General features: G+C 37.2%; 1 protein-coding gene across 2 annotated transcripts in view; it reads left to right on the plus strand.

The window, feature by feature from the left end:
- The first annotated feature begins 3,073 nt into the window (after positions 1-3,073).
- PTBP3 (polypyrimidine tract binding protein 3) overlaps positions 3,074-22,319 on the plus strand; it is a 98,988-nt gene continuing 79,742 nt past the window's right edge. The window contains exon 1 of one of the 2 annotated variants that reach the window (XM_007449768.1): positions 3,074-3,208. The gene's annotated coding sequence lies outside the window, so the exon portion shown is untranslated. The remainder of the gene's footprint in view (positions 3,209-22,319) is intronic. The other variant, XM_007449767.1, reaches the window with a different exon arrangement.

Here is a 22,319-nt window from a genome sequence, read left to right on the forward strand (position 1 = left end):
TATGATTTTATATTTATCAGGGGATAAAATGATATTAAAATGTCCACCTCCCAGATTCATCAAATGGCTGGTCTTATTTCTGACTTATATTGGCATCTCTGTATTATTTTTCTGTCTTAAGAAGTCTTACCTATAAACATGAATAGGGTAATAATGGTGGTTAAATGTTAACTACCACTGCATATTGCAATGCCTTAAGGGAAATGTTCAAAGGTTACATTTTGTCCAAACATAATAATGGAGGGGGCAGGGGTGTCTCTTATCAGATGAAGGTGTTTCAGGGGAATTTCTTAGAATAAAAAAAAAAGAAAAAATATTAGAATAAAAACACAGGAAGGTTAAATGCTAGACAATTTATAAACTAAATTATTGTAACTGTCTTACTTTTAAAAAGTATAGAGCAATTAGCAAATAAAGAATGTGTTATCCTCTTTACCATCAAGAAGCCAGTATACAGAACATAAAGCTCTCATGAAAAGCCAGGTCATGTGGGTGATATCTGACCATTCCAGAAACTCAGAAACTTCTGCTGACATTATAGAAGGCCACGGTTTTCCAATGCCATATGGATTATGGGGATAGCTAGGGTTCTAAAAGTGTTGTAGCATAACTAAATTCCATACTATCTGCTGTTTTTGAATCAGAGAAACTCACAAACCTGTGGAGCTGAATCGATGAGAAGTCTTTTAAACTACGACCAAGAGGCAGGGGAAAGGACAAGGTTTCACCTTGTTTTCTGTCCTGAGTAGTTTTTTGATTATCTAGGCTTCTGTTGTAAAACTGGATGTTAAGCGTTTAGGAAATGCCATACAGTTCTATTCATTTTAGTCAGGTATACTTTACACTGGAGACTTTTCAGAGTTATTGTTAGTAACATGGACAGTGAGTTTGAGATAGACTTCATGTTTATTTTTTAATATTGAAATTTATTAGTTATCTTAAGGCATTGGCTAAGAGAAATAGAACTTTTTTTAAAAAATAAAGAGTAAATTGGTTCAGCTTTTTGGGAATCATTTTGATAATATTTATGAAATCTGAAAATGCTTATGCCCTTTGTTCTGCAATTCTGCTTCTAGCAATCTATTCCTCAGATATAATTATATGTGTGCAAAGATGTTCAGACATACATGATGTTCTCTGCAATACTGTTAATTATTTTGACTAATTAGAAACTGTAAATTTCCACTATTTTGGAAAAGGTTAAATAAAATTATGGCACATTAAATTATGAAAAACTATGCAGTATTAAAAAGAATTAAGTAAATGAAAAGTACTGACATGAAAAAAAATCTCCAGGATTTTTACGTGAGAAAAGCAAAAACCAGTGAGGGTCTTGGAAGGATGCACACACAATTGTTACACTGGTTATCGTGGGCAGTGGGTGACTTGTGAAGAAAAATAATTATAACTTTTTAATATTGTTTGAATTTTCCAAATGAGCATGTATGCGTATTATTACTTGTGTAGCTAAAAAAAAAATAAATAAATAAGGAAATTTCATCAACAGAATATATCCCCAAAACAACAATAGCAAGACCGCATCAGCTATTTATCTTGCTGATATTTTTAATATCCATCTAGCAATGTAAGTTGGCAATGTTTACAACTGCAATTAGTATTTAGATATAACATACAAAACAATATATTTGACCTTTTGCAAAGTGGGATTTAGGTTAGATACAGTATTTTAAAAATGATCTCTCTGAATAAGATACCTGAACTGTTTGAAAACTGTTTTGCCAATAAATAAATAATAAATAAACTAAGGGAGGAATCCATGCAACCGCAAAGGCTGGGATCTGATTTTCTTGGATAGCCCTGCAGTGCTTGGCACAGAGTAAGTAATAAATATTAAGTGAATGATGGATGAATCGACAGTTTAAATCTTTTAGGTAGCACCCATTTTTAAAAAGCGGGATAGTAGCAAGGACAGATGATTGAGCTTCTTGTTACTGGCTTTTCAAATGAGGATGAGAGGGAGCGGCCCCCTCTTTCTACTCAGGAGGTTAAGAATTTGGTGGAGGACAGCGTTTAGTGGCTCACGTTTTGGCGATCTCCGAATTGAAAAATCATTCAATTTCGGAACCAAACAGAATATAAAAGGGAAAAAAAGCGAGTTGCCACTAGTTATATGCTTCTAATTTTGCTCAGACTAAGAGGAAAGGGCTTTAGCGGGTGTGAAACTGTAGGCAAATCATTCTATTCATGTCTAAATTTTCATCTGAAAAACGAGAATAAGCACTCCCTCATAGGTTTTTGTTGTTGTTTTACAGGGAGAATGTGGAAACTTTTATAAAATGCTAGCAATACAGTGGCCATTCCATATTGTGCGATGAATGTTTCCCATAAATTCGATCCCACACAGTCCAGGTCGAAAAGCACTCAGAGACTAAAACTGTATAAAAACGCAAATATTCTCAAGTTCAGGGCAGTCTCTTTCCCCTCTTTCATCTTCATCCCAACCACACCTATCGAGCCGGTGAGGGTCACCAGGCGGGTGACTGGCGCTTCCTGGGACTGCAAGGCCTGGGGCTCCGAAGACCACAGCCCGCGCCGGGCCTCCCTGCTCCGGGCCGAGCCACCAACAGCCTTGCCCACCCGGGGCAATTCCGCGGCGGTTCTGGGGCCCTCGCGGGACACTCCTACCTACTCTCCGGAGTCGGGTCCCCAACGCTTTTCCCGCCGGTAGAGGGAGGTGTCCAAGCTAGGCCGCCCCGGGCGCAGAAGCCGGAAGGCCGGCGGAGCCCGCAGGAGCGCGGGTGGGGCGTCGAAGCGGGAAGCACGGCGAAGCGGGAAGCACAAGGCGCGCGCTCCCGTGAGCGCAAGAGAGAGGCGGGGGCGGGGCGCGCGCGCCGGGGCGGGGCACCCGGAGGCGGAGTCTCAGGGCAGCCGCAGGAAGAGGGCGCCCTGGAGCCGAGCCGGAGGGCGGCTGTGGGCGGGGCCCAGGGAGGGCGTCGACGCTGAGGGGCGGGGTGAGGCGAGGCGGGGACGCGCTCGGGGGGGTGGGGAAGGCGGGGGCACGGCGGTGGCGGGAGCGTCCCTGGTCTCCGCCCCTGCTTTCCACTCTCCACCTTCCACCGGCCGGAGCTCGGGAGAAGCGCAGCTTGCCGGTACCCGGAGACGCCCTGCTGCCGCTGCCTCCTCCCTCCGTTCGCGGTGGGCCCGTCAGTCTCCGCACTGTGCGCTCCTCCGTGTGGGCCATGGATGGGTAAGTGCTCGGCGGCCACCGGGCTGTGCTTGCCCGCTTCTTCTCGGTTCTCGGCCGGACGCGCCGGAGCGGGGGAGCCGGGTGCGGCGCCGGCGGCCCAAGGAGCGGCCCGGGCCGAGCCAGACGGCGGGGCTTCCGGGCGCCTCCTCAGGGAGTCCCGAGTCCCGGAGGGGCGGTCCGCCGCAGCCTCTCCTTCCCCCTCGCAGCGCCCCCGTAATGTCCGCCTCTTCACACCCTCGCCTAAGGAAGCGGAGGAAAGCCCGGTGCAGCCCGCGGGTGCCGAGGTCCGCCGAGCCCGGCCCGGCCTCCAGACACTTCCTCTCAGAAAATGGTGCGCGGCGCTGGGGGAGGCGGAGGCGGCGCTCGGGGCGGGCGTCCTCCCGCTCGGAGAGTTGCTGTTTACCGGGGAGGTGGGGCGGGCGCTGGAGCTTCCTCTGGCGGGTAGGCGAGTGTCCGCGGAGTGGCGGACTTCTAGGGCACGCGCAGGTACACGTCTGGACGGCGACCCGGTCCCGGAGCCGGGGTCCCACGCGGTCTCTGGGCTTGTGCTGGGAGCTCTGTTAACGATTACCGTACACCGGGCGTCTGGACTCGGTGACCAGGGACGCGTGCCCCTACCAACCCCCCGCCCCCCAAGAAACTTGTGAATTCCCTGCGATGTATGCAAAATATTGCATAAGTGCGATTTTCGGGGAGCTTTGAAACGCTTTAAAAGTGAATGAGGTCTGTGGCCAAAGTAAAGATTTAGGATCACCGATATAAATATTTCTCTGGGGACCCAGGATTATGGGGTGGGACCAGACAGATATTTGAATGATTAAGAAAAAACTAGATTAGGATCTTGGTGAATTAGTTGAAGGTCGTAGCCTATGTGCATCAAGATCCAAAAAAAAAACCTCTATTAGAGCCTGCAAATCCACTTATTTATTTTCATTATGCACTTGAGATTTTGTTTGGCCTTTTACTTGATTTTGATGACAAGATTTCTGTAGACCTCTTGGTTGTGGAGTATACGGAACTTGCTTGAACAGTAAAGCCGCGTACATGTTGCCATATAGTTGATTGTAATTGTACTGTGTAAAGACGATGGAATCTTCGAACAATTTTTTCCTTCATTAGATTTCGTTTATCCTAGTTTTATAATGTCTATATGATAATATATGGGTTTAACTCATTTGAATGTACATTGCACAGTTACAGACGTTAGACAAAGTGCAATTTTAGATTTCATTTGTGGTGGTGATGTTCTCCAAAGTATTTTTAAAATTTAATTGAATCTATTTTTATTGTTTAATTGAAGCTTCTCTGAGAGCATTGTTGAAAACTCATTTCACACCACCTTTTTCAATTACACTTTATATGTGTGCAGAATTTTGCTATCTTAATTGTTTGTATCATTACGGCAATAATTCAGTTGAGAAAGGCTGTGGAAGTAGTATTTCACTATGTGTAGTGAATTGTCTTGACTAGTGGTTTGACTTGAGATACGGAAGCAGACTAGCTTTTTGTATTGGAAAATTTATAGTGATAAGAAAGAGGACTCGGCTTATGCATCTTGGCTGTTAAACTCTTGGGCAACTGTGAAGTGCAGACTTACTCTTTCAGATAGTGTTTAAGAAGTTAACTTTCTCTTCACCCTAAATGTGGTTTGAAAGCTAAGAATGAGTTTATTGGTTTAAATATGTGGCGCAGTAAGACATACTGGAAGGTATTTGGGAGTTCAAATAGCAGCATGATTTACTCTTTGCGTCGGGACCAATACCTAGTACATATTAGACAATCTAATTTTTTATGCACAAATGTCAGTTATCACATTTAGATTTCAAACAAAATTTAAGTTTCAAAAGAAAAAATTTTAACTCTACATGGTTATTGTTTAAAACAAGTTTGCATCATTAAACAAACATAAACTTGTTTACTTTTATTAAGTAATGATGACATAGGTTATTAACAATATATAGAATTTTATTATAGCTTTCTTTTAGGAAATATGGAGACAAACTTAATTGAAGACAGTTTTTTGGGGGGTTGGAAGAGATGGATTTTTGCTTGGCAGAAGTATGTGGGTTTTTTACATCTTGGTGTTACGGGATATGGTTTTGAACACAGTTTATGCTTTTAGGAGTCTACTTAAATTTCTACATTCTTCCATAGCCTGAAAAGGGTCCTTTTTCATTATTTTGGATAGTTAAAAAAACAAACCACCAGTCAGCATATCTTTCTAGTTCCACCTCAAATCCCAACTGTCTTGTGTGTGTGTGTGTGTGTGTGTGTGTGTGTGTGTGTGTGTTCATTTCCTACTGATACTTAAACACAGTTTTGATGTGGTAGAATTTTTTTAAAGCAAATCTTTGATGTCTGAAGTTTGATGTTTGTGTTTTTAATTCTGAGAGACTGTCTTAGCTATATTTTGGTGAGCCCTTTGGGTGGTAGATGCAAATTTGCAAGTTACTGTCTATTTCTGTAAAATCCACTCACTGGTTTTGTTTCATTTAAAACTTTAAATACGATAATTCATACCAGTGATTTAAAAGAGTGAACTTTCGTGATTGAAAGTTTTGGTTTGGATTTGTTAAATAGAGGTAGATGGATAAACACGTACTCATTTTACTGAAGCACAACTACATTTTTCTAAATACCAAAAGAGAATTTGATTTATTATGTGTTTCTTACATTGCTATTAAAGCTTTGCTTTTACACTCTGCTGTTGCTAGACTGTCCCATCACTTTTCTTTGTATTAACATTTCACAACTCATCACATTCTTATTTTTATTATTTGTTATTATAATTCTTTTTTTCTTTATCTTATTATCTCTGTCTTTTTAAAACTTGTTCTCTAACTTTGTTTTCCATTTTCTCTTTTTACTTTTTCCATACAGTGTTGTTACAGATCTTATAGCAGTCGGTTTAAAGGTAGGAATCTTTTAATATCCTTTCATAAGCATTTTTAAATCTTAGTTTTGGCATTTTTTTCCAATGGTGAAATCATCTCACCTGTTCATAAAATTATCTGTTTTATTGTATGATGATAATCTTTCAGTTTTATTTAGCTCCAACATAAGTAGACCTGTAGCTAATTTTGGATTTTATGTGTTTATAAAGAGTGGTTACAATATTATCTTGTTTATATAAAATGTGAACAAAAAGTTTAGCCCAAAATTTCTCTTGAACTATCAGGGTATTTATTTGCTTTTGTTGCTTTAGCAGTTACATGTAACCTAGGCTCTGGTTTATTTTCCTGCCATGTCCTTTCTTTTATCTTGTCTTGGATGCATTTATGAGTAATAAAATAATAATAGCAGCTAAAGTTTCTTCAATTCCTATTATATACAAGATGCTTTACATATATTTCACTAATAATTGAAACAGTTCTTCAAGGTAGGTGTTAATATTCCCATTTTAGAGATGAAAAAATAGGTTCAGAAAGTTTGTGTTCAAGGTGTGGTGCACCAGAGTTCAAACCCATGTCTTTCTGATTACAAACCTGACCTTTTTTTTCATTGTACCTCGCTGCCAGCAATGAGGGTACTGTCTAAAAGGTGAACAATGGGAGAGCTGGATGATTATTTTACAGTAATGATTCTTCTAAGTTCTAAGTCATTTCAGTTTTATCAAAATCTTCTCATTTATTGGATTCTAAAATACAAATCGAGTTCATCAATATGAGGCTTTTAAAATATAAATGGAAGTTTTAAGATTTCTTTTAGCAATTTGGTATTTGATGCAGCTGAGTTGAGAATCTAGTTCTAGAGACCACTTACAGTTCATATTACTGTAGAAAATGGAAATAATTCATGTGTATATTATATGTATTTTATGTAAAGTTGTTCTGCTGCTTTCTGTCCATCTCTAGCTAACAATTTCAACACTTCTGCATTTGGTTTTATTGGATCTGATGGTGGTACTCATATTCCTAAAACATCTTAAAATATAAGCGTAAAGATAGCAGAGTTTTAGACTAACAATAGGATGTTCAAGATTAGCATAATTACTACTGCTTATACTGTCTTTTGAAGTTGGATGGAGTTAGCTTGCTTTGGCAAACTTCGAACATATTTTATGAGTTGAAAATAAATGGAGAAACCTCTTGGTGGGATATACTTTTTTTTTTTTGGTAGATACTTATGTCAGTTTCTCATTTGGGAATAATACTCATAGATTAGAAATCGCAGGCTTATGTCTTGGATCCCTTTTGGTGTCTCCATAGGGGCCTGTGAGGGAAGGGATATTTAAAGTGAGAGTTGTTTTGGTCTTACCAGAAACGTAATTTGTGATTCTACACTTTATCTGGGAAAAATGAATACATGAAACATTTAAAAAACTTAAATTTGGGAGTTGAGGAGTTATGCCTGAAGGACTGTCATGCCTGTTTTATTTTGGGGAAAAATATATCTTGATGATAGATAAGAGAAAAATTTAAATGTAAGCCTCAGGAACTAGATTTGAATACGCAGTTAGGATCTCTGGCTACCTGTGTTCCAGCAAGCAGTTTGGAAACAGAGATCAGATCCTACTCTGAAGAAAGGATAAGCTGATTAGTTGATTCACTTGGCAATACTGGAAATGTCTGTAAAATTATTCATTATATGAAGAAAATTCTCATAAGATTGTTCTGTTTCTTTCTTGGATCCCATCCGAGGAAGTTTAGTTACCAAGTAATAGGCCAATAAGGCTCATATTTTCTCTAGATTGTATAAACCAAAATTAGCGAATTTAAATAAGTTCTTCAAGAATGTCACTTATTTTCTTTTATTTGCTGTCTGAATATAATGACACAAGAAATAGTTTTAGCCAGTGAAAGAGTGGATTTGAGGTTATGCTCCATCAGTTGCTTTCCCGGATGCAGAAAGTAATATGGATTTTATTTTAGAGAATTGAAAATACCCTTAAATATGAAGTCCATTACCTTAGTGAAAGAAAACTGAATTGTTTTTAGAGATTAAGTGACTCACTAGAATGTGTCATGAGGGCAGGAATTTTTGATATTTCCTTCACTACTGTGTTTCCAGTGTCTGGCACATAGTAAGCTCTCAGAAATGCTTGATTAATGAATGGATGCCAAATTCTCACAGTCAATTAGGTGGCAAACTTATACTGGAGCCCAAGCCTTCTGATTTAGCTAGTGTTGCTTCTAACAGGTATATACCATGGTGAGAGATAATTAAATTCTTTTTATAGATTAGAATTTTCTTGAAGATGGATAAACATTTTCAGGCAGCTTAGGGCTGTGCTGTATTTGAGATTTATTTATACCTAGTTGTATACCCTGGATGTTCTTTGCAGGGTTTGAACCTGCAGGTTCTTTGCAGGGTTTTTGAGCCTTGCCTAAATTAGGCAAAAAATTAGCTTTTGGTACTTCTCATAAAATATTTATTTTATTTCCATATGTTATTTTGTATTCTGAAATGCTTTTAAAAACAGCGAGAAGTAATTGCTGTTCTTAATTTTCAATTCTTTTAAATAAAGAACGAACCAGGTGATGATGATTGTTGCTGGGCATGTTTCAAGAACTTTATTATACCAGATAAATCAAAGCATCAGCATTGTGGGTAACATAGCTTTTTGTGTGTGTAACTAAGTGTATTTTAAATTTCTAGTTCATACTTTAATTATTACTAACTAGTGTATCTTAAACTCAAATATTTCTCACATTCCTGGATAATTTTTCAGAATACTATAGTGGCCATTAAATGATTTTTTAAAATGATGATCTTCCATATTAAATATATTTTAGGGATTTTCTAGTTTATCTTTCTATTTTAAATGATTAGATGAGTATAGAAAAACCTAAAAATTTAAGAAGGAGTATAATTGGCTTCTAATAATTATCATGCCTGTCACTATATAGGAAAAAACACTACAGTGTATTTAAATTAATTTTGAAGATTGATTTTCTATTGCTCCACCAGGAGTTAGCAGACTACAGCCTGTGGACCAAATCCAGCTTGCCACCTGTTTTTGTAAATAGTTTTAGTGAAACACAGCCATGCTCATTTGTTTCCATATTGTCTGGATACTTTAACGATACAATGACAGAAGGGTTATAACAGGGACTATATGACCGCAAATTCTAAAATATTTACTTTCTGACCCTTTGCAGAAAAAATGCACCTACTGCTTGCTGTGTTTGAACTACAGAAAAGGCCTTTGCCAGAAATCTTTTTTTTTTTTTAAACTGAGCAGTAACTTACATAGAATGAAATGCACAGGTCTTAAGGGTACAGTGCAATAAATTTTGACAAATGTGTCCCCTTGTTTCCTGTTGCCCTTTTCTAGACCCAGTCTAGGCAACTCTTTTGATTTCTGTCGCCACAGATTAATTTTGCGTGTGTTTGATTTTCATATAAATGAAATAAATATTAATATTCCATATATACAGCACAAGCTCTTTAATGCCTGGCTTTTACTCAGCAAAATGGAGTTTTAGATTTGTCGATGTTCTATGTATCAGTAGTTCTTTCTTATTTATTTATTTATTTTAAAAAATTTTATTTATTTATTTTTGGCTGCATTGGGTCCTCGTTGCACGCGGGCTTTCTCTAGTTGTGGTGAGGGGGGCTACTCTTCCTTGTGGTGTGCGGGCTTCCCATTGCGGTGGCTTCTCTTGTTGCAGAGTGTGAACTCTAGGCACACAGGCTCAGTAGTTGTGGCACATGGGTTTAGTTGCTCCGCGGCATGTGGGAATCTTCCCGGCCCAGGGCTCGAACCCGTGTCCCCTGCATTGGCAGGAGGATTCTTAACCACTGCACCACCAGGGAAGTCCCTTTCTTATTTATTAACGAGAGTATTCCATTGTGTGAATATATCACAATATTTAAAAATCCATTCTCATGTTGGTGGGCATTTGGGTTCTTTTCAGATTTGAGCTGTTATGAATAAAGCGACTGTAAACATTTGTGTATGTCTCTGGGTAAATGTGTGTTTCATTGTACACTGTGCTTAGGAGTAAAATTGGATATGCGTATATTTAACTTGGTTATTTTTTTAAATGTACCACTTTACACTTGGAACCGCTTTGTATTAGAGTTCAGGTTGCCCCACATCCTTGCCAGCACTTTACTGTTAGGGATTCTAGTGAGTATAACTAGAATGCCTAGTAGCATCTTATTATAGTTTTAATTTCCATTGACCTGATGACTGGTGGTGGTGTGTACCATTTCATGTGCTTATTAGCCATTCACTTACCTTCTTTTATGAATGTTAACTTTTTTGCCTATTCTTTTAAAGTGGGTTTCTTGTAGACAACATATTGTTAGGTTTTTTGTTGTTTTTTTTTCAAATCCACTCAGCAATCAGTCTTTTAATTGGCATATGTAGGCCATTACTGTTCACGCTTCAAGGGATGATTAATTTAGTTAAATTAATAAGTACCTTGTTCATAACTTTGTATTCATTGGCTTGTTCTTTGTTTTTATTTTCTCCCTCTCGTGTGTTTTTTTTTGCCTTTAATTGAACATTTTATATGATTCCATTTATTTCCTCTGTTAGCATCTTATACCTCTTTAAAAAATTTTTTAATGGTTGCAGTATACATTTACAGCTCATTTTAAGTCCACCTTCAAATAATGCTATGCTGCTTCATGTATACTGCAGGTACCTTAAACAGCATTTCCAATTTCTCCTTCCTGTCCCCTAGGACACTGTTATCCTTCATTTTACTTAACCATATGCAGTAATCACCCAATGCATTGTTACTATTATTACTTTAAATAAACAGGCTTTTTAGATCAATTAAGAATAAGAAATATAAAATACCTTCATTTATTCCTTCTCCAACAGTCTTCCTTTCCGTGTGTAGATCTCTGAGTTCTGATCTACATAATTTTTCTTCTCCCCAAAGACCTTCTTTTAACATTTTTCGTAGGGCAGGTCTACTGATAATACATTTCCTTGGTTTTTGTCTGAAGAAGTCTTTATTTGTCCTTTATTTTTTTTTGGGGGGGGGGGTTTGGTTTTTTTTTTTTTTTTTTTTTGTGGCGGTACGCGGGCCTCTCACTGCTGTGGCCTCTCCCGTTGCGGAGCACAGGCTCCGGACAAACAGGCCCAGTGGCCATGGCTCACGGGCCGAGCCGCTCCGCGGCATGTGGGATCTTCCTGGACCAGGGGCACGAACCCGTGTCCCCTGCATCGGCAGGCGGATTCTCAACCACTGCGCCACCAGGGAAGCCCCTCTCCTTTGCTTTTGAAGGATGCTTTTCATATAGAATTCTAGGTTGGTGGGTTTTTTTTTTTTCTCCATTAACTCTTTAGATATTCCACTCGACTTTCTTCCTGCTTCCATGGTTTCTGATGAGAAAGAAACCTCTGTAATTCTTATCCTTAGTCCTCTGTAGGTAAGGAGGTTTTTTTTCCTCAAGATTTTCTCTTTGTTTTTGGTTTTCTGCAGTTTGAATGATCTGCTGAAGTGTATATTTTTTGGTATTATCCTACTTGGTGTTCTCTGAGATCCTCAGTTTGTGGTTTCGTCTCTATCATTGATTATAGAAAGCTCTTGGTCATTCATTACTTTGAAATGTTTTTTTCTGCTTCACTCTTTTTCTTTCTTTTTTTTTGTCCAATTCTTTTTTCTCTTTGCATTTCTGTTTGGGAAGTTCCTGTTGGAATGTCTTCAAGCTCATAATTCTTTCTTCAGCCATGTCCAGTCTGTTGACGAGAGTTTATATAAGATTGGTAGTATTTTTTCCTTAAATGTTTGATAGAATTCATCAGTGTAGCCATTTGTGGGTGCATTTTCTTTGCAGGAAGGTTTTTAATTATGAATTCAGTTTTAAAAAATAGATATTGTGCTGTTCAGATTTTTTTCTTTCATTGCATCACACAAAATTTGGTGTGCTGGGTTTTAATTTTCACTCAGTTCAAAGTATTTTCTACTCTTAGTGTGATTTCTCTTTTTACCTATGATTATTTTTTTTACGATTTTATTTTATTATTTTTTTTTGTTGGTTCATTGGTTTGTTTATTTATTTATTTTTGGCTGTGTTGGGTCTTCGTTTCTGTGCGAGGGCTTTCTCCAGTTGTGGCAAGCGGGGGCCACTCTTCATCGCAGTGCACGGGCCTCTCACTGTCGTGACCTCTCTTGTTGCAGAGCACAGGCTCCAGACGTACAGGCTCAGTAGTTGTGGCTCACGGGCCTGGTTGCTCCATGGCACGTGGGATCTTCCCAGACCAGGGCTCGAACCCGTGTCCCCTCCATCGGCAGGCAGATTCTCAACCGCTGCGCCACCAGGGAAGCCCTACCTATGATTATTTATAAGCGTGATTTAATTTCTAAATATTTGGGGGTTTTCAAAGCCAAATCTTGGGGTTTCTATTTTTAATTATTTTTATTTATTTTTTTGAAATTTAATTAATTAATTAATTAATTAATGGCTGCGTTGGGTCTTCATTGCCATGCTAGTTGTGGTTAGTGGGGGCTACTCTTCGTCCTGGTGCACAGGCTTCTCATTGCAGTGGCTTCTCGTTGCGGAGCACGGGCTGTAGGTGTGCAGGCTTCAGTAGTTGTGGCACGCGGGCTCAGTAGTTGTGGCACACAGGCTTCGTTGCTCCGCAGCATGTGGGATCTTCCCGGATCGGGGCTCAAACCCATGTTCCCTGCATTGGCAGGCAGATTCTTAACCACTGTGCCACCAGGGAAGTCCCTTTCTATTTTTTTAAATGCTACTTTGATTAGAGAACATGCTGTATACCATTTCACCCCTTTACATTTTCTGAGATTTGTTTTAATGTCAAGCTATCGTCTGTCTTTATGAATGTTCTATGTACACTTAAAAAAAATGTATAGTTTACTTTTGTTGGGTGTAGTGCCTTATAAATGCCAATAGAATAAACTGGTTGAAGTTTCAAGTCTTCTCTAACTTTCCTGATTTTCTTTCTATTCTGTTAATTACTGAAAGGGGAGAAGACTATTGGAATTTCCATCTGTAGTTGTGGTTCTTTTATTTCTTTTTGTAGTTCTGTCAGTTTTTGCTTTATATATTTTAAAGCTCAGTTATTAGATGCATTCACATTTAGGAATGTTATATTTTCTTGATGAATTAACCTTTAAAAAAATCATTTGTAATATATATCTTTATCTAGTAATAGTTCCTGTCCTGAAATCTACTTCGTGTGATAGTAATGTAGTCATTCTAGTCATTCCAATTTTCTTATGATTAGTATTTGTGGGGTATATCTTTTTCCTGTTCCTTTTCCTTTTCTTTTAATCTGTCTGTGTTTAAGATAGGTTAAAGGATGGATGAGCCAAAGAGATAACAAATAGCAAGATGGTAGGCTTAAATCTACTTGAAGGATTAGGTTTCTAAGGACTGGCTTCTCTTGCTTTCTCTTTGTTTACTCTGATAAAAGTGAGCTACCTTATGGAGAGGCCCATTTACAGAATGAATCCTGCCAGCAACCACTTGAGTGAGCTTGGAAGTGGGACCTCCATTTCCTCTATTGAGCCTTGAGATGATTGCAGCCTGTGAGAGACTCTGAGCCAGAGGACCTAACTAAGCCATGCCCAGGTTCCTGACTCTCAGAAATTGAGTTTAAAAATTCTTGTTTTTATAAGTTGCTAGATGTTGGGGTAATTTGTTATGCATCCATTCATAACTAATACAACTACCTAACTCAAAGTAGTGAATAAATACTGAAAAATGAACAGTAAAATAGCTTATTAATGTCCAAGTAAGATCATGTAAGTGCAAATACTTTTTTGGTTGTAAATCACTGTGCATATGACTTTTTTATATTACCACATTCTCTCTCTTTCTCTAATAGCTTACCATAATTTATACATACTTTGATTTTTCCCTTTTAAAGGTTTTCTTTTTTCATAGTATACTAATGTGGTGAATTTCATTGATATCTTAGTTTTTTGAAACTTTAATACAAACTTACAGAAAGGTTGTAGAATAGTATAAAAACTTATATAACCATTACCCAGGTAATTCACATTTGCCGCATTTGTTTTATTATTCATTTATAGTGTTTCTCTCTTTTTCTTTATACATATGTGTATGTTACTTTCTGTAGATATACATATATCTCTCTATATTCTTTTTTTCACTTTCTGAATCTTTATTTGGTTAGCATGATTGTCAGCCCAGCTTCTCCATTATATTAAGTTACTAATTTTCCCTTCGTAATTAATAGTTTGTCAAGGAGATTCCTTGAAACTTCATTGATATATTATTTTACTTTATTCTTTCACCCCTAAATACTTTAGAGTATATTGCCTAAAAATAAAGACATTTTACATTACTGTAGCATAATTATCAAAATCTGGAAGTTAATCTAAAATGTTTCCTCAGTCTTTTTGATTCATGATATTGACATTTTAAAAGAATATAGGCATGTTATTGTGTAGGATATCCCTTACTTTGCGTTTATCTGTTTCTTATAGATTTAGGTTATGTATTTTTGCAGGAATACCACAGAAGTCATGCTCTATTCTCAGTGTATTTTGTCAGAAGGCAGAGGATGTTGATTTGTCCTATAACTTGTAATGTTAACTTTGATCACTTGGTTAAAGTTGTATTTGCCAGGTTTTCTGCTGTAAATTTACTGTTTTTCTCTTTGCAACTAGTAAGTATTTTGTGGAGTGGTACTTTAAGGCCATGCTAATATTATTTTAATTCTCAAATTTTAATCTACTAGTTTTAGCATCTATGTGATGGTTCTTACCTTAATTCGTTATTATAATGATAGTTGCAAAGAGCTGATTTTCTAATTTTATTTTTGGAATCAAGATTTCATTCACTAGCTGCTTAAAATTAACTGATTAACTTTCATTCTTTTGCTGTTTTGTGGAACAACTTTTTTCTTCAAAGTTTAGTTGATCTCACCTGCAAAGTCATCTGGACCTGGGTTGGTAGTGGGGGATAGGGATGTCTTTGTCTATTACTTCACTATCTTTAATTCTTATGGTGAATTCAGGTTTTTTATTCCTCTCACAGTAATTTTAGGATTTGAGTTTGCTCTTTTGCTCTATTTTTTTTCTTTTTTGAGTTAATTTTTTTTGAGTTAATAATTAACTCAAATATTTTAAAATCTTCTGTTTTCTCATAAATGTATTTACAACTATAAATTTATCTTCAAGTACTAAAGCTGGATCCCACAAGTTTTGGATTTGTGTTTTCATTTTTATTATATCTAAGTATTTTTATATTTTACTTATGATTCTTAAAAAATTTCCTTTATTTATTTATTTATTTTTGAAGTATAGTTGAGTTACAATGTTGTGTTAGTTTCTGGTATACAGCAAAGTGATTCAGTTACATATATATGTTTATTTATATATATGTATATTCTCTTTTTCACATTCTTTTCCATTATAGTTTATTACAGATACTGAATATAGTTCCCTGTGCTCTACGGTAGGGCCTTTTGTTTATCTGTTTTATATATAGTAATTTGTATCTGCCAATCCCAAACTCCTAATTTATCCCTCCCTCCTCTTTCCCCTTCGGTAACCATAAGTTTGTTTTCTATGTCTGTGAGTCTGTTTCTGTTTCTTAAATAAGTTCATTTATATCATTTTTTAGATTCCACATATAAGTGAAATCATATGATATGTCTTTTTCTGACTTCATTTTAGTGTGATAATCCCTAGGTCCATCCATGTTACTGCAAATGGCATTATTTCATCCTTTTTTATGGTTGAGTAATATTCCTATGTATATATATCACAACTTTTTTATCCATTTATCTGTTGATGGACATTTAGGTTGCTTCCATGTCTTGACTCTTGTAAATAGTGCTGCTAGGAACATTGGGGTGCATGTATCTTTTTGAAAAAGTTTCCTTTTTAACTCCAGGATTATTTAGTGGCTTTAAAAGTTTAGTTCCCAAACATTAGCCACTCTTTTTAATTTTGTTTCTAATTTTATTGCAGAGAACATAGTATGTTCAGTATATTCCTTTGGAACATATTGAGACTTATTTTATGAACTAATATGGGAGTTGGCAAACTATGGCCCAAGGGCTAAATAGGGCTCACTGCCATCTGTTTTTATACATCCTGCAATCTAAAATGGTCTTTATACTTCTAAATGCTTGAAAGAAATCCAACGATTAATACTTTATAACAGGTGAAAAATAGATGAGATTCAAATCTCAGTGTCTATAATTAAAGTTTTATTGGAACACAGCCATGCTTATTCACTTTCATATTGTCTGTGACTGCTTTTGTGAGTTATGACAGAGACTGTATGGCCCACAAAGTTTAAAATCCCTTACTATTTGGCCCTTTACATATAAAGTTTGCCAACCTGATACAATGTCTGTTTTTATAAATGTTTATTCTTAGCTGGATGTCTGGTTCTGCATTCAGTGTATCTATTAGTTCAAGTTATTGATTGTATTTTTTTTTCTGGTCATATTTTTTATGTTTGGTCTATTACTTTCTAAGAGAAATGTGTTAAAATTCCAATTCAACTGTCGATCTATCTTTTTTCCTTACATTTCATCAAGGTTTTTCTCACATTATTTTGGTTCCTGAAAGCCACATAGCCCTTCAGCTTCTACAGCTTCTCCATGGTTGATTTTGGAGATGGGAGTTAACAATTCATGTTAGCTTCAGGCTTCAGACCAACCTATTTATTACTTAGTACGAAGTACAAAGGACAGTGGTAGCTTCAGGCTTCAGACCAACTCATTCTAGTTTCAGGCTTCAGACCCACCTATTTATTACCTAGTACAGTGAGTACAAAGGACTATCACCTAGATATGTTATTGTGAAATTTTAGAGTTCCACCGATGAAGAGATGATTCAGAAAGCTTCCGGGGAGGTGGGGGCAGAAAACAAGTCAACTTCAAAGAAATGAATGTCAGACTGGCATCTTACCAGCCCTACTATATGCTAGATGAAAATGGTGAATCTTCTCCTAATTTTCTTAGGAAAAAATAATTTTTAACCCAGAATTCTTGGCTGTCAAATGATTAGTTATGAGAATAGAATTTTCAGACATGCATGGACCCAGAAAGTTTACCTTGGTGTTTACCATCATTTAGGTAGTTGTTAAGGTTGTACTTCAGCAAAATAATAATGTGAACTAAGGACAAGGAAGACAGAAGTTCAGGAAAAAGTTGAGCCAACCCAGATGAAAAGTGAAAAGAAGACTTTAGTTAATAGCTGTTCAGAAGTCCTAGAAAGCAGTCATTCTAGATTGAAGCAGGAGAAAAGGAGGTTTTAGGAGGGAGATCTTAGGAAGAAAAATGAGGACTACATAGAATGAGCGGTGCCATGAAGAGTTTGGGGAAAATATGATGATATGAAAATGAAAATATGAAAATATGATAATAGCATGAGGAAAATACAGTTTTAAAATGTCACAGAAAGCAAAAATTAATGAATGAATGAATAAATAAAAATGTCTAATTATGAACCAAATTAGAATGTAGCATAATGTTAAGAAATTGGTAGAGTGTAATAAAGAATCCATTTGATCTTGATTCTAGGAATAGTCTTTTTCAAGCGGTTCTAAGGTTGTGTCATTAGACGCATAGAGTAAAAAGTGAAGTGTTCCAGGATTATGTTTCCTTGAACAATATTTATATAGTAATAAAAGTGTAAATGCTGTATATTGATTTTCAACTTTGAGTCAACCTTTGGACAGGACAGGAATGGACAAAGCCCAGAATGCTGTTGTTGGAGGGCAGAATGTAACAAGCATACCAATAAAAGGAAAAATGAAGTTGGCAGAGGGCGGGAGGGAGGGAGGGAACAGATTACTAGCCCCAAAAGCTTTCTTTCAAGATGGAGAATCAAGAGGTAATGTCAAATTGACAAAACAAGCAGTAAAGATACAAGTGTAGTATTTAAAGTTCAAAGATACTTACACAAGAATTAAAATGAAGAGCATATATTTCAAACATTGAGAGAACAGAGAAAGGAATTATAAGAGATAAGCTAAGTTTTCGTATTAGAGGTCAGCCAGTTTATTTTTAAAGTTGATAACTATAAGCATATTATCTAATGTTGTGGTGGCAACCATTAGAATAAGAACTGTTTAAAGATTCTGTTTGGGTGGAGAGATTTGCTTTTATCATATAGACTGTTTTGTAAAATTTGTTATAGTACACATATTTGATAAAAGTAAAAATTAAATTCATGAATAAAAGTTAAAAGGACAGAAGTAATTCACCAAAAACTAAATTCAACTGTGTGTATAGGGAGATCTCTCATTCACATTGTTGTCCCCCTTCTTGTCTTTTCCCCAAAGATAACAATTTTATTAGTTTTTTCTTTACCCTTCTAGTACCTTTTTAATGCAAATATAGGCAACTGTACATATTTTTTCTTCCTCTTCTAATATAAAAGACAGCATATTTCTGTGCACTGTTCTGCACTTTTTTTCTCCAAAACAGGAAATCTTCATTCAAGAGAGGACTCCTGTGAGTCCTGAGGAGTTGTATAGCAGTTTTAGGTGAAAGAAGAAATAGCCACATCCGTTAACTAGTCATAGATTTCAAGATCTCTCTTAATTATTGATAGGATAAGTAGGCAGAACATCAACATTCTGTTCACCAGTACTGCTTTTGCCTCCCTCTCCCAGATTAAAAAGATGCATTTTATCCCTGTCCTGCTGGGTAACAGTATATAAGAAGTCATTTTAAAAGGAAACTTTGCATATCTATTATAATATTAGACTAATTTTACAGAAGAAAAAAACCTGTGGTGTTACTGTAACATGATACCCTAGGTCAAACTTAATACCCTAGTGACAGGGGCTGGATTCAAACAAAGGTTTGTTTCCAAAACCCATGCTCTGTTTTTTACCCCTTTGTGTCTATATTGGTTTTAGGAAAACTAATATTCCAGATAGTATTTGGTTAATAAGCTCCATTATTTTTGGACGTTGGTTTGTTCTGGGATAAAAATAGTATACCATTGTGTTAGAGATGGAAGCATAGCTTACAGTCTGCTGAAGCAGTGAAATATACTTGTAGTTTCACTAAGGTGAAGGGAAGATTGGAGTACAACCCTGTTTTGTTTTGTTTTTTAATTAATTAATTTTAGGCTGGGTTGGGTCTTTGTTGCTGCGCATGGGCTTTCTCTAGTTGCGGTGAGCGGGGACTACTCTTCATTGCAGTGCACGGGCTTCTCATTGCAGTGGCTTCTCATTGCGGAGCACAGGCTCTATGCGTGAGGGCTTCAGTAGCTGTGGCACGCAGGCTCGGTAGGTGTGGCTTGTGGACTCTAGAGCTCAGGCTCAGTAGTTGTGGCGCACAGGCTTAGTTGCTCCGTGGCATGTGGGATCTTCCCGGACCAGGGCTCGAACCCGGGTCACCTGCATTGGCAGGTGGATTCTTAACCACTGCGCCACCAGGGAAGTCCCACAACCCAGTTTTTGTGATGCATTGGAATTTCATCCATTGAGACTCATAGCCATTCACTCTGCTCTTTCTCAACTAAAGTAACATGAAAACTAGCCTATGTTCATACAGTGTGGCTATTATAAAATTCAGAGGTGCCTTCAGATCATTAAATGGTGCAAGAAGGAATTTTAAATTTAAAAAATTTTTAAACATTTTTGCAATGATAAATATGTTCTGTAGAATTGACCAAAAATTCCCATGAAATATGTTTGATTGAAAGAACCAGGTATGGAGCTTAAAACAAATGTTGGCAAAATTGTTAAAGTTCATTTTTATTTCAAAATGAAAATAGCCCATTTCCCTTTGATTAAGTAATGTTTAAACACGACAAGTGTAAAGGAGAAGGTAAAAGCTAGAAATAATAATTCCTGCTTAAAATTTAGGTGAGTTTGCTTTTAGACCTTTTCATATGTTCACAGTATATGTGCATATTTATTATTAATTTGCTTTACAAAAATGGAAACATAATACATGTTATAACTAATTTATATGGCTTAAAAAATGAACAATATCTTGTGAGTTTATATCAGGTTGATAAGTCTGGTCCTTTATCATTTTAGTAACCATCTAGTATTTCATTGCATGGATCTGTTGTAACTCATGTAACTAATCTCTTATTTATGAACATAGTGGTGGTTTAATATTTTAGTAGTTTAGTATAGCAGTTAAAAGCATAGACTCTGAAATTGGCCTGCTTGGGTTTGAATCCTGACCCCAACTCTTTATTTGTAGTGTAGTTTATATAAGCTACTTAACTCATTTATGCTTTATTTTTCTCATTCACAAAATGTTAATAGGCTTTCCAACTCTTTGTTATGAGAATCTAAAAAATTGTTAGGATTTGTTTATGAATGTGTGAGAAGAGGGAAGTTTCAGTGATAGGCTTAATTTAAAAATTTGTAAGTTTATATGTATTTCAGAAAATAGGTGTCAATATAATATTACTCTAGGTCAGTAAGTTATTATGACAACTAACCAAAACCCAGACCTTGTAATTTTTATGGGACATAGCTATACTTTCCAGAATTCAGGTGATCACAGGACACCTTTGTTAGAAATGACATGTATTTATAAGCAGTTTTATGACCAGAATTGTGTCTTTTTCTGCAGCTGTATTGGAAGAGGAAGTTTTATTCTTGCCTTACAGAGATTTTTTTCACAAGCAGTTTAATAGTGCCTGTGGTTTCAAAGTTAAGCACTAATATTCCGTTAGTTACAACCTTGAGGGGAAAAAAGAGAGTTGAAAGAGGTTTAGAACTTAAAATGTGGAAAGGAAAAGGATAGAACTAGTATTTTTAATGAATGAGGTATGAGATGTAATATTTTGAACCAACACTGATCACCATAATATTGCTTAATGCTTAGCATTTTATGACGATTTGATAGTTCATTGATTCTAAGGCCCCCCCCTTTTTTCCCCCCATATTAACATTTCTGACATCAGGGTGCATCTTAGTGTTGATAATGTACTACAATTTGGTTGACAGCACTTTTTCTTTCTGGATATTAGATAAAATTATGGGGTCTTACACTTGAAGCCTTCTTAGATTACATGAAATATGTTTGATAAAGCACATAGAACAGTACTGGCACATAATATTAAGCAGTCAGTATTAGCTATCTTTGTATTTGTTTATTTTGTTCTTGTAAAGGATGATTACATGTACATATCTTCACATACAGTTCTAACATAAAATAATGTCTAGATGTGGAATAAATGAATCAAAGGATTGGCATAAGATATTGAAAGGAAATTTGTTTATTAGACTGGAGAGCAACAGGTATGTCAGGTGAAAAATAAACCAGGCCTAGATTTTAATTGTACCACCTACCCTCTCTGACCTATGTCGAATAATATAACCTCTGATTCTTTGAGGGATAATAATACCTACTTTGCAGAGTTGTGAGAATTGGAGAATACGTATAGTAAAATCTTTAAAATATCTGTTCACTGACTATAGGACAGAATATTTTACATTTAGGCCTATTTGGGATATCCAGGACGTCTTTGACTTCTTCTTTTTCTCTCACTCCATGTCAAATTATTAGCAAATCTTTCTAAGTGTGTTCATAATTCAACCACTCTCCCCAGTAACACTCCCTTTGCCCCTCATCTGGATTATCACCATAGCTTCCTACTGGAGTCTCTGCATCTTCCTCTGCTTCATTACAAACTATTCTCAACACTGCGGCCAGAGTGATTGTTTAAAAAGTAAATCAGGGCTTCCCTGGTGGCGCAGTGCTTGAGAGTCCGCCTGCCGATGCAGGAGACGCGGGTTCGGGCCCCGTTTCGGGAAGATCCCACGTGCCGCGGAGCGGCTGGGCCCGTGAGCCATGGCCGCTGGGCCTGCGCGTCCGGAGCCTGTGCTCCGCAACGGGAGAGGCCACAGCAGTGAGAGGCCCGCATAACGCAAGGAAAAAAAAAAAAAAAGTAAATCAGGGCTTCCCTGGTGGCGCAGTGGTTAAGAATCTGCCTGCCAATGCAGGGGACCCGGGTTCAAGCCCTGGTCCGGGAAGATCCCATATGCCGTGGAGCAACTAAGCCCGTGTGCCACAACTACTGAGCCTGTACTCTACAGCCCTTGAGCCACAACTACTGAGCCTGTGTGCTGCAACTACTGAAGCCTGCGCGCCTAAGGCCTGTGCTCTGCAACAAGAGAAGCCACAGCAATGAGAAGCCTGCGCACTGCAATGAAGAGTAGCCCCTGCTCTCCACAACTAGAGAAAGCCTGCGTGCAGCAATGAAGACCC

The sequence above is a fragment of the Lipotes vexillifer genome, unplaced genomic scaffold (assembly GCF_000442215.2).
Source record: "Lipotes vexillifer unplaced genomic scaffold, Lipotes_vexillifer_v1.1 scaffold230, whole genome shotgun sequence".
NCBI classification, from domain to species: domain Eukaryota; kingdom Metazoa; phylum Chordata; class Mammalia; order Artiodactyla; family Lipotidae; genus Lipotes; species Lipotes vexillifer.